The following is a 13,903-nucleotide window of genomic DNA, read 5'->3' as shown; positions in this document are numbered from 1 at the left end:
TAAAACAAGTTTAAAGTATCTGAAATGAACTTCTTCTTATTCTTATCTTTACTCCTTACTCAACCTAATATCTATGTCTTAAAACAATTTTAAAGTATTTGTAAAAGACATCTTGAAAGAACTCTAAGAACTCTCTAGACTGGACTCTAATTTTTCCTTGAATTTGATTTTATAGATTCAAGGTCCTAAATTTGTGTTTCTAGATGATTACAATATGATTAAAAGTCATTTAGAGTAGTTAGAATCAATAAGACGTGTTAAAACACCTTAGAAGGGTTTAATCAGACTAAATTACGAAAACTGGGTAAAAAACGCCGATCTAGGCGTGTTAAGGTTGTGCCGCGCCAGCCTTAATTGACAGAGGCTTGATTCTGGCACAGTGGAAGCGTCGCGCCGGGCCCCAAGTGATTGAGGCCAATTTCTAGCGGATTGCATGTGCGACGTACTTGGCCTTGCCCAGGTGAATCTAACCGATTTTCAACTCGTTTTTCATCCCTAATCCCTCCAAACCACCCTATTTATTTCACCAAACACTTTGGACTATTGGTACCCTCAATACCCACTGGATTTAACTCGGAGAAATAAGAATCAAACAAAAATAGTCAGCCTACAATTCAATCAACAAGAATTCAACATTTTTCTTCAAGAACTTCTACTTTTAACATGTAAACAACTCATAAATCGCTGAATTGAAACAAATTGGTGTGTGGGTTAACTAACCCAACACAAACGATCTCACATACCTTAAAAGGGATCACCCCCGACGAATTCCACTCGAAATTCCTTGGCTTTCTTGGCGAATTCTTGACTCTTTCTCCCTTCTGTTCTTCTTTTCTCTCTTCTCCAAGCCCTAAGCTTGAATTTGATTTTTCCAAAATTGACTTAAGGCTTATTTTTACCACTAATAAAACTCTAAAGTGAATTAGGAAATAAATAGGTGTAAAGACTAGTTTGCCCTTACTTAATTCCGCAACTAGATTTTACTCACTTCAACAACCCAACTTCCGATAGGCATATCTCCGTCATCCTATATTGAAAATGTCCAAACTCGGTGCAGTTGGAAAGATATATCCAAGGACTTTCCAACCATATCAAGAACTACGTCTAACTCATCCTGAGCTAGAAGTTATGGTCGTTTGAAAATGACCAAAACTCTCTTCTTAAACTTAGGAAAATTTCCAGATTTTTCCCTTTCTTTCCAAAACTGATTTTTTTTAAGTTCTTAGATTATTCCTAGCTTTTTCGAGTTACAATATGCTAGACAACACTACCTAGTGCCAAGATTCATTGTATTTGGGGTTTTAGTATGAAGTTAATGACTATGAGCATTATATAGTTATTATGACAAGATCATGGATGGTGAAAGCGTTTCTCACGCTTGGTCTAAGAAGCTACTCTATGATGTTTCTAACTTGGATTGATTGCTTAATTGTACATTTACATGGATGAGAATATGACTTTACATTGGACTGGTTGCTTAATTGTGTCTTTCCATGGATGATGAAAAGAATATGGTTAAAAAATATAATGTGGGATGTTTTGCTTAGCACAGAGTGAGCTAGCGGTGATTACCCATGTCACTTAAACTATGTGCCACCATAGGATATTGAATAAGATAGACATTATTTAGAGGATCCACTTTAGCAAGATTCTCACTTTGACAAGTGAGAACACCCATTTAAGTGTGGGAAATACAATGGATTCCATGTTATATCTCACTGTCTATGTCGGTTAATGATAAATTTCCCGCAAAATGAAATTAGTAAATTACTAATGCTTTATGAAGATTCATGTATGATTTAAATATGCATTGACCGTGTTCATAATTTATGAATCTTGTTAAATAATTTTACTATATTTTAATTTGGTCATGCATTTCATCTTCTTGATTGTGTCCCCTTATAATCACGTCTCATGTTTTATTTCATTTATCCATACTTAGTACATCCCATGTACTAAAGCATACTTGTGCCTACATTGTTTTACTAATGTAGGGTCTGACGATTCTTCTCCCTCCATTCATGGCTAGTTGATTGCATACATTAGAGATTTGAAGACTTGGTGAGTCCTCGAAGATGATGTCACTTTTGTATCTTTATGTAATTTTTGTTTTTCAAACTTGTATATTATGTATGAGTTACATATTAGTCACTTTGCTTGTGATATACTATATGGCTTTGAGACTTATGTTAGATTTCCACTTTTGTCGAACTCTTTATAGTATAAAACTGTGTTTTGAACTCTTTAAATTTTATTATCTTGTATGATGTATGCTAAGTGGTTGGTGTATGACCTCTTCGGGTTCTATACATCATGTTACGAAAAGGTTTTAGTTTTGGTCGTGTCCATAGCTCTAGTCTCGTGTACCAATTATTTCAACTAAACCAAAATTTGTAACATAATTCTTAATTAGATACGTGAATCCTAACCTCAATTCGAGAAGCAACTCCTAATTTAAGCCTGGATCGAGCTCGGATCTGAATTTGGATATCAAATCTCGAGTTAGGATTCAAGGTCAGATCGGGATTGGCTGTCGGATTTGGATCTCGTATCATTCAAATAGGGTGACGAGGGTAGGTTCTCAGGTCAGAAGGCAAGATAAAAACTTTGATCAAAATTTGGGTTGAGTTCAGGTGTTGGGTCCCAGCTCAGGTATTGAATCCAAGTTATGATCTGAATTTGAGATTATATCTCGAGTCAAGACTCAAGGTCAGATCTTAGATTAAGTGTCAGATTCGGGTCTTGGGTCGTTCATCAAGGTCAAGGTAAAATCTTTATTTGGAATTTATGTCCCAAATCATGTGCTGGGGTCGGGTCCTGATTAGGGTATGTGGGTTAGATTCGAATTGAAATGTCGAATCATGAATCAAATATCATGGTCGGGTATCGTATCAAAAATCAGATCCCTAGTCGAGAGTCTGGGTCGAGTCTCGATTTGGAATTTGGATATCTGATCGGGTCCTGATTTGGAAGTGTGTTCGTACATCGTTTGTCGGTTTCAGTTTTATGGTACGGTAAAATCAAATAAAGTATTTTCAACATTGCGTACAGAAATGAAATAGGTATATACGAAGAAACATTAATATCGTAGTTTCGTATATATATATGATTTTGACTTCAAAGATTGTTAATTAAAAGGAAACTCCATGGATTGTATAAGTCATAATCAATTATATATGAATTTGTGGTATTCATGTTGCAAGACCTGCACCTATTCATTTAGATACTCAACAATATCGAGTTCTCTTAACTTCAAATATCTAATCTTTCAAGATATAACTACAAGGCTAATACTAAATACAACTGACACGGTGGAAAAATGAAACACATCATGACAATGCTTCATTGTTTCAATCCATGCCGTCAACAACTAATTATGAGTGTTCAACATTAGCTTCAATAGTATAAAACAAGTTAAGGTTGCATCTCTCAAAAAATTCTTGTGAATCAGTTATAGCTCTACAAAAGTAGCCACCTAGTTTAAGTGAAAACATCAACATAGAAAGAGTAAATCATTATTTCTCAATGAAAATGTTCAACAACACAAGATTTGAGGAAAATAGTGATACTTGAGTAATATTTTTCTCCTAAATGAAACAAAATGTAGTATTTGAAAATAATTTCTAAAACATGAATAACCATTTTTGGGAATTAACTTGAGAAAGAAGAGTGAGGGGTAGAAGGGGCAACTGTCAACTGAATCATCTTTATCACGATCCAAAATTACCTCTATTGAGATGACATAATAACTTAAGAAATTTCTATGTTCTTCTATAGTTATAAAAAAATTAAAATTAATAGAACTAATTATTTAGTTCAAGGTTTCAACCTCGGACAAAACATTCAAGTTAAAGTCTACTTGAACTTAGTCATTCACATTTTCATAACTAAAGAACTATATGAATTTTAATGGACTTCAAAAATAATGATACAATTATACTATACATAGATTTTATTTCATAGTTAGCTAAAATATTAAATAGACTGATATCACATTTCAGAATTCTTCAAGGAGCCTAACACCTTTTCTTTAAAAAATTATTTGAACACTTACACTACTTTGATTTTAAATAAAAAAATTTCCAAATACCTTTAAAATGATTTCTTAAATTTTAAAATTAAGTAGAGACTCTATTTTCATAATAAATAAGCCAATTTTTTAATAAAAGATTATTATAATATTTGACAGAGTTCCGGGAATGAGTGAAAGTGTTAAAAAGTCTATAGTGAAGTGGAGAAAGATGAGAGCTTCTCTACATGGATTATCAACAGAGTGGAGGAAATCTCTCATACTTAACACCTTTCTTTGATATGTTTTGTTATGGCGGATCAATTGCATCTATGCATTTGGGAAGACAAGTCTCAATTTCATCAGAGACAAAGGAGTCTTAGAAAGTATTTGTGTTACATCTTGAGAGAGAACCTTTAATTCATTGTTCTTGAAGAAACGAAGTAGAGATTCCCTCTCAAGAAGTAACATAAATCCTTTTTAAGCCTCCTTTGCAAGAAATTGAGGCTCGTCTTTCCAAATACATAGATGCAATGGTTCCTTAATAACCAAGCATACCAAAGAAAGGTGTTAAGTATACATGTTTTGCTCCTTTATCTTTCGATAATCTAAGTAGAGAAGCTCCCATCTTTTCCTATTTTACTAAAGAATTTTCAACACTTCTATCCATTTCAAGGCCCATGTCGAATGTTATAAGAAAAAAATTCATAGTTTGACCTATTTATTTCAGGAAAAAAAAAGTTGTTTTGATAACCTTATTTAAAATGAGTACATTAATATATTATGGCTAACTTTAAAATAAAATCACTTATAGTCAACCTTCTTATGAAATAATTTGAATGGCTAAGTTCTATTTGATTTTAACTTGAAACATTTACCCAAGTTAAGGTCTTGAAATAAGCAATTAGTCTAATTATTCTCGAATGTGGAATTTAAGCCTTTTAATAACGATGAGAAAACAAAGAAAGTTTTCAAGTTATTCTTTTAAAGCTTAATTTGTTTTGCCTAAATCAAACCAAATAACCATTCATACATTTAATCTAATATTAAAATTAATTCCATTAACAATCGAATTAAAATAAAATGGTGTAGAATAGTTTTTTACGACAACAAAAATTAATGGTAAGCTACCATACCACTATGTGAGGCTTATTCAGAATGATAATATTTTGTCTAAATATAAATGTGAAGAATAGAAATTTCATTGTGACTCACTTAAAATTTTACAAACATAAAAAAATACAAAAAAAAAAAATCCATAGCAAAATCAGAATGGTGTTAATGATCAAACTAATTATTCAATTACTCAAAAAAAAATCAAATGAACACATTATATATATATATATATATATATATTATACAATGTTCAGTATTGATATTGGAGGTAATACGCTTTCTAACAAAAACGATTTCGAATCCAAGGAGACTCACAACCGAAACATCTATTAAAGAATGAAAAAGTATTTACAACTCCCAAGATATCAATTTTGATATTTAATAGATCATGTTTCTTCTTCTCCATTCTTTTCTCATTTTTTTTGTTTTCTTTGTCTCTTCTATTCTTTTCTTGTTCATAACTTTTTGGATTCATTTTCCATTAAATTCCCTTGTTTCTTTTATTCTTTTATTCTTTTCTATTTTTGGGTTGGAGTTCTATTTTTTTTTTTAAGAATTCAAACTAAACAGTAGATTCAAATCTTTTTTCGTGGTTAAATCATTTCAAGTTTTCTTATTTATTCATTTTAGTCTACATCTGATTGATTTTGCTACACAAATAGAATAACAATATTTGCAGCTATAAATAATGATGCTATTATTAATCTTTTTTACATGAGAACAGATGTACATAAAATAAATTTTGTTTATAATAATATTATTAAATGTAATTTATATACTGTAATAGAATCAAATCCGATGGCTAATTCGAATAAATCGGCTTCAAAACGAATACTTATTTTATTTTTGCTTCAAGGTGCTTAATGCATCCAATTCATGAAATTTTAAATACTCATCTAAGTCTAAAGTGGAAAAACTCAATGTTATTAGCATATTAATGCAAGTTAATTAAAACAACAATATTAATATTCCATATGTTAAGAAAACTATATGAAAATGAGATTAAGATGTGTACCTATTAAGGCGTTTGTTCCTCAATGTAGAAGTTGTTTCAGACGTATGGAACAACGAGATACGTTTTCCTCTCATTGTTCCTCCTGCAGCTAGCCGTGAAAATATTTGGTACACTATGAGTGAAGTGAGTCTGAGATAGCTCGGACACATGAAGAAGAGAAACATATATGCCTCTGTGAGTAGGAGTGGAAGGTTGGTTTGGTGGATAGAGGGGACGTAAAAGGTACGTTGAAGAAGTATTGAGGAGATGTGATAGACACGATATGATTCACATGTAGCTTACTGAGGACATACTCCTAGATATGAGGATATTAAATCAAAGATTAGGGTAGAAGGTTGGTAAGTAATTGAGGGTCATCTAATTTTCCTTTTATGTATTGTTGTTATTACTCACAGATTGTCTTGTCCTTCTATTTTATTATTATTTATTTCTATTTGTTGAGGATATGATTAACTGATAAAAGTGTGCTCTTTCTCACGGCTTAAACTTTTAGATGAGATGATTACACATTTCAACATGGTAGCAGAGCTGACAGAGGTCCCGGGATCAAATCTCATCGCCACCCAAACTGAAAAGAAGTTTCACGTGTTTGGTCCATCAAAAATATCAGGTAAGAAGTCCACTCATCTCATTACCACCAATGTGAGACCTTTGTCATTCTTTAACACTCCACCTCACACCCCGTATTTAGCATGATCTTGGTTAGATATTATATTAAATTATGTCTTAGGCCTAACTTACACCCCAAAAATTAGCTCAAAGTGAGAAGGTCTGCCAAGCCTTTTAAGGAGGTCACCCATCTTGTTAACCACCAATGTGGAACTTTTGTCGTTCTTTAACACTTTTGGTTCAATTATCATACTATCCCTTGCTACTGTTCTCTTCTTCTTTACTTTTGACATGACTTCTTTACTACTGTATTTCTTTTCCATACTTATTTATGACATTCTTTACTTGAATCAATGGTTTATTGGAAATAGCCTCTTTACCTTTGCAAGGCAAGACAAGGTTGCGTACACACCACCCTCCCAAGTACATATCAATATATTAAGTGATTTGGGTCCAAAAGAGAATTCAATAACTGTCCAACTATGTCTACCAACTATATTTATTTAGCGTGTTTCACAAATTGTAATAATTAAGTTATTGTTCACCATATTTAGTTAAAATTCCAACATTTAAGACATGTATCAAATTATAAAATACACATAGACAAAGAAATTAATATAAAAGAAAAACTAAGAAAAAAATCACAAACAACTCATGATTTGTGCTTTTTAAAGTCAAAGTAAATCTAAAAAGACTTCCAAATTAATTAGCACCTACTGAATAAGCAAAGTTGGAAGTTAAACAAACATCAAAATAAAAAGGAGAGGCGAAAGGAATTAAAGCTATTAAATAAATTTAAACAAACAAAGGCTGAGGGATATCACACATTGTATTAATACGGTGTGGATGAAGTGGAGGCTTGCCTTTGAAGTCTTGTGACTTGTGTGATAACAAAATACCATAAAAATTCAAAGCTAAGTTCTATAGACTGGTGGTTAGACTAGCATTATTGTATGGGATGAAATATTGGCCAGTCAAAACCTTTCACGTAAAGCAGATGCATATTGACAAGATGAGGATGCTGAGGTTGATGTATCGTCATACTAGGAGCGATAAGATTAGAAATGAGGATATTCAGAGAAAGGTGTGAGTAACATATGTGCTGGACAATATTAGAGAAGCGAGACTGGAATGGTTGGTAGATGTGTGGATGCACCGGTGATAAGGTACAAGAGGTTTGTTGTAGAAGCATTAAGTGAGATAGAGGTAGACAAAAAAAATATTGGGTGGAGGTAATACGTAATGACCCGAACTGTCGATTATTAGAAAATGAAAAACGTCGGGAGGACTGGACCAATCATCTCGCCAGAGAGGGATAGGTGCCGCTAGGACGGCAGCGCTCCAGCGGGCTAGGGAGCGCCAGAGCGGGAAAGTCGAACACAAAGCTTAAATGACGCGAAACCTTGTGTTTTCCTTTTTCCCAAACACAAAAAAAGAGGCAAGGATTACACCATAAATCCTCATGATGTTGATCTAGGCTTGGGAAAGAAAAAGAAAGAGATTTCTAGCGTAAGGATGTCTATAACTTGCGTATTTACAGTCAACTCCATCATCACGAGGTCCGGAACCAGATTTCTTAGCCATGATCCTGTAACACCTCGGAAAATTTTTGAGCTAAGACTCGAATTGTTCATCGTAGCGAGTGAGTTTTACAAATTAATTAAAAGTTTTCTTAAGTATTGAGGTCAGTTCACTAGATTTAATACCTTGAAATCCATAAAGAATTAAATTGGAAATAACAAAAATCTGAAAATTTGAGAGTTAAGCAAAGTATGAGTTTTGGATCAATTCCAAACGACCATAAATCACAGTACATGATGATTTAGGTGTAATAAAAGGTACCATTTGAAAGGTATTTGAATTATCTTTCCAAATCCTGGGAGTTTTCTAAATTTCGAGTTTGGATGATGATATATGACCTTTTGAAGTTAGGCTATCCACTTAAAGAAACTTAGCCGAAAATAGTGAGGGGTATTTTGGTCCTTTCCTTACCGAATCAGATTTAACTCTTTTTTAGTCATATTTAAGCGGTCTAATCCTTTTGGGTTAAGTTTAATAATCCTAATAAACACCTAGGGTTTTAGTTGAGAGTTCAAGAAGAGGCAAGAAAAGAAAAGAGGAGAAAAAAGGCAAGGATAAAGGCATTCGTCGACGTTCTTGAGTCTAGTTGCGGATTTTTGCCATGGGTCTAATCCCTAAGAGGTATGTAACCTTCCATAGTGTTGGGTTAGTTCACCCACACACCAATCATGTATTTTTTCAGCGAAATTTTATGCTGAAAGTTTAAAGATTAGAGTTCTTGAAAGGTGTTTTTGAAGTTCATTCTAAATCTTGTTGTGTTGGAGTTTTGATGAATTTTTGAGATAAAATTGAGTAATTTTAGTGTTGTTTCCAGTATATTAGAGTGTAATTAAGTTAAGTAATCGAATGCAAGTGATTGGGGAAGAAACTGTTCGAATTTAGACGATTTAGGGTGAGAAAACGAGCAAACATGCTCGGCAGAATTTTCTTGGTTGGGGCCTGGCGCGGCGCGCCTGCCAGAGCGCCCCGAACCCATATATGTCCGTCAAGGGTTGGGGCTCCGTGCCAGTCATAGCCCAAGGTCGTCTGCCCAGTCCAGTTTGCCTCGGGTAGCTCCATTTGAGTTCGTTTAAAGTGCACTTTCACTCCTTTTTTATTCTAACTAATCTAAGTTACTTCTAACCACATAAAATCAGTCCTAACATGATCATAACCTTGAATTGATAATTCAAATTCAAGGCATAGTTGAGAGTTAAGTTTTGAGAATTCTTTCAAACGTTCTAAGAAAGTCCTTTTGAGGAGTCTTCCACAACTTCTAGTAACTTGTGTCAAGACTCAAGCAAGTGAGAATAAGAGTGAAGAGTATGTATTCATGAGTCCACAATATCACCTATATCTTTCTGATCATGAATCATAACTCTTGAATTAATAATTCACATTCAAGAGAGAGTTAAAAATAGAGTTCAAGAAAGGCTTTAAGTTAAATTATGAACCTTTTGAGATCAACTATTAAGATTGAGATAAGATTTGAGGAAGTAAGTAAGAGAATGAGAAGAGTTGTATACATGAGTTCCATCTGGTTACTTAGATTTTCGATTCAAGTCGTTCATGCACATAACATCCGCATGAGTTTCATAAATTGAGTATCATTGAGAGGAGTAGTATCTCCAAGTTCTAAGTCGTGAGTATTGAGTTCCTTATTCTTATCTTGAGTTAAAAAGTACCTTCTAGTTCGTTAGTTGTGTAGTTCATGCTCATAATTCTGCATGAACTCTCCAAGTTAAAAATCATGAAATCATTCATAAACATGAGATCATGATCCTTGAATACATACTTCAATTCAAGGAAAGTTAAGATCAAAGTCAACGAAGCTAAGATTCAAGTCTAGAAGATAAGAAGCAATTCAAAGTAAAATTATAAAGTTTTCTAGAGTCTTTCACAAACGTTTTCACTTCGTTTTAAAAGACCTAAAGTTCAAGTCAAGCAAAAATATAGAGTTGAGTTTTTCTCAAAAGCTACAGGGGAACTAAGTATTCCCTAAGAGTTAAGTTTTCAAGTAAGCAAAAAGTATCAAGTTGAGTTCAGTTCTCAAGAGTTATAAGGGAACTAAGTAGTCCCTAAGAGGTTATAACAAGATGTTTTCAAACTTTTGAGAAACAAAAGAAGTTAGACTTCCACAGAGCCTATGGCTAGTTTCAGAAAAAAGAAAGAGGAAACTATGATTTCTAAGAAAGCTTTTTAAAGATAAGTTTTGAGCACTAATCTCAAATCATAGAATTAGTATGTTTTTAAAAATAAGAGCTAGTATATTTTTGGGAGTAGTATTGAGCACTGATATGGTGAGAGTTCAGATAATTCACAGCCCCCGTAAACCATGTAGCCACCATTGGTAGAAAGGTTCCTACATTTTAGATGAAACCTTTTCGCAGTTTACTAGTGGATCTATTAGGAAGTTCAGGTCTTATACCTTTGGTCGGGTATAAGATGCACTGGCAGCGTGAGGTAGATCGATGTATCATCACCATAGATCTTAAGTGATAGTTGTCGGTTAGAGAAACTCCCACATTATTAGTTACATGGTTCCTCAAGGGGTTCTTCTTAGTATGAATGAGGGTATGGGACTTCATTCATGAATTGCACAAGTAGACTTTGAGAGCGAGCATGATACATATTTTATTACATTATTATCTTGAATTAACATCATGTTTTTAAACAGCTTTTCTTTATATTGCACTTGTTTTAAACTGATTTATATTGAAATGAGCTCAGCTAAGTATCATGAGTTGAGTACATTGAGTTGAGTATCCTTAGTCGAGTATCACATCTTTGAGTTCAGTACTAAATCTCTAAGTTGAGTATATTCTTATTGAGTATTCTTGAGTATTCCTTGAGTTTCAAGTTGAGAAAAGGTAAGTATGTTTTCATCTTTTTATTCAAGTATCAAGCTTATGTTATGCTTTAGAATTCCCCTTACATGCTCGTACATTCCACGTACTGAGTCAATTGGCCTGCATCTTCTCATGATGCAGACACAGGTATACATGATCATCAACAGGAGCTTCGTTAATACATCCTTGAGTTCGAGTTAGCCATGGTGATCCTTCTTGTTTCCGGAGGATTTCATTTACTTTTCAGTTTAGTTAGGAGGTCATAGGTCTTGTTTCGACTTCCATCTTTATCAGTTAGAGGCTTCATATATAATCAGTAAGTTGAGGAGTCTTTATTATCATTTATTTCATTGAATATTTTAAAGACTAAAGTGGCCTATTTTATGGCTAGTTGAATACATTACTTTATTCAGAGTTGTTTATTTGAGTAAAAAGTTTCAAAAGTTGAAGTTATAAATTTTATTTCACTTTTCAAGCTTTGTGTTATTAAGTAAGTCTTCCGCTTGTAGTCATCCAAAATGACGGTTTGCTTGGGGAACAGCAATGGTCTTTGAGTGCCGGCCACGTTCGGGTGGTGACACATCCCGTGCAACTACTTGGCGCCCAAGTAAACTAGGTTTATTCAATTGAGTAGTATTAAATCCATGTTCACTATGTAGCATGTTGATAATTGATGGTAAAATTCATGCGTATAACTTTGTGCACAAAAAAAGTATGATTGTTTATATATTATCAGTTTTTGAATAAGATGGAAATTATAAAAAGAAGCCTTGTCTTAGGAATAAGTTTGGTGGATGTTGGACTCTAGTTTTGGGTTGTGTATGCTTGTTGTTGTTGGTTCCATGTTTGTTTACATGAATGGAATTAGAGAACATGACTCGAATGATAATGAAAAGAGTAAGTATAAATAATTGCAAGACACGAACACATTACTTGATTGTATAATTATGAGTATTGTCCTTTATGGTTGTGATTGTGACTAAGGTTATGTTGATTGGATCGGGTTTAACATTCTGGCATACTAATTGGATCAAGTGTCACGTTCCGACACATATATTAGATCGGGTGTCATGTTTCAGAACACTAATTGGGATCGGGTGTCATGTTTTGGTACATAGATTGAATTGATTGTCACATTCCGGCGTATTAGTTGGGATTAGGTGCCACACTCCGACACACTAAAAGTTTGGGAATGGGCTCCATAAGAGGACTATTGAATTGTCATATCTACTTGCTATTGAGAATGTGGAACTGTATATTGCTTCTGATGATTACACTGTAATTTTGTATAATTGTATTAATGTTTGTGTTTATTTGGGTTCATATCTTGTTATTGAATAACATGTGACTAGTTAGGCTCCGAACGAAATAAGATATGGTAAGCGTAGATTGAGGGTTTTGAGTGTTACTGTGTATTACTTTAGAGGGGTTTTTTGTGCCTGTAAAAGTAGAGAAGTGAGGAGGTGGTTGTGTTGCAATTGTTAGGTAGATGGATTATGCATGTGAAGAAGATTCGTATATAAAGGGAATTCGTATTTGAAAGGATAAAGAGTCTTGATAGTATGTACTATAGGGTCAGTAGCACTCCCTCCTGATGTTCTGTCAGAAGCAAAAGTTCGCTTTCCGACAGAAAGAGAAAACTGCAACCCCAAGGGTGAAGTAGTGATGTGGAAGAACGAAGGGTATGTTGAGAGTAGTTGGGCTGGTTAGTAATGGTTACAGAAACTTCCCACAAGTAAAGAATATTATTTTCATGTTGCTTTCATTGTATATTATATTGTAAAGTTTAAATGTTATTCACTTCATACTCTTGTATTCATCCAGTTATTTCAACATCTCTTAAACAAAAATAGCTAGGAATAAACAAAGAAACTAAGAATAGTTATTTTTGGAAAGAATAGAAGAAATCTGGAAAATTTCCCAAGTGTAAAAGTAAGTTTTTGGTCACTTTCAAACTACCATAATTTCTAGCTCATGATGTTTTAGGTCCAAGTATTTATATGGATGGAAATCCCTTGAAGATATTTTTCCAACGCCATCGAATTGCGTATTTTTGATATCGTATGAGGGAGATATACTTATCGGAAATTGAGTTGTTGATTGAGAAAATCAATCCGAATTTTAGGGGTAAAATTAAGGCTTAAGTCAGTTTTAAGAAGATTGAATACGCTTAGGGTTTGGGAGAAAAGAGAATAGAAGAAGGAGAAAGGAGAAAAGACAAAGATTTTGCCAAGAACGCCAATATCGTTGAGTGAATTTCGTCGAGGTGATTCCTTTAAGATATGTGAAATCTTTTGTGTTGATTTAGTTCACGCACACACCAATTTGTTTCAATTTGGCAAATTTATGAGTTGATTTCATGTTAAGGATTGAAGTTCTTGAAGAAAAATATCTAATCTTGTTGATTGAATTGTTGGCTACCTATTGTGGGTTGATTCTTGTTTCTCTGGGTTGTTTTTGAGTTGATTTTACTAAGTATTTAGGGTATTCATAGTGCAAGTGTTTGGTGAAAGAACTAGGAAGGTTTGGAGGGTTTAGAGATTGAAAAACGAGTTGAAAAGTCCGTCAGATGCACCTGGAGAGGCCACGCGCGTCGCGCCTGCAGTGCGCCAAAAACTGGCCTCTGACACTAAGGCATGGCGCAGGGCGCCACCAATACACCAAGAAATGGCCTCAGTCAGTTGAGGCTGGCGTGGCGCTGTCACGTTTTTCTTTTTAAGTTTTGGCTTAAGTCTGTGGCATTCT

Source organism: Solanum pennellii, chromosome 5 (genome assembly GCF_001406875.1).
Source record: "Solanum pennellii chromosome 5, SPENNV200".
Lineage (NCBI taxonomy): Eukaryota > Viridiplantae > Streptophyta > Magnoliopsida > Solanales > Solanaceae > Solanum > Solanum pennellii.
This window is presented reverse-complemented; position numbering follows the sequence as displayed.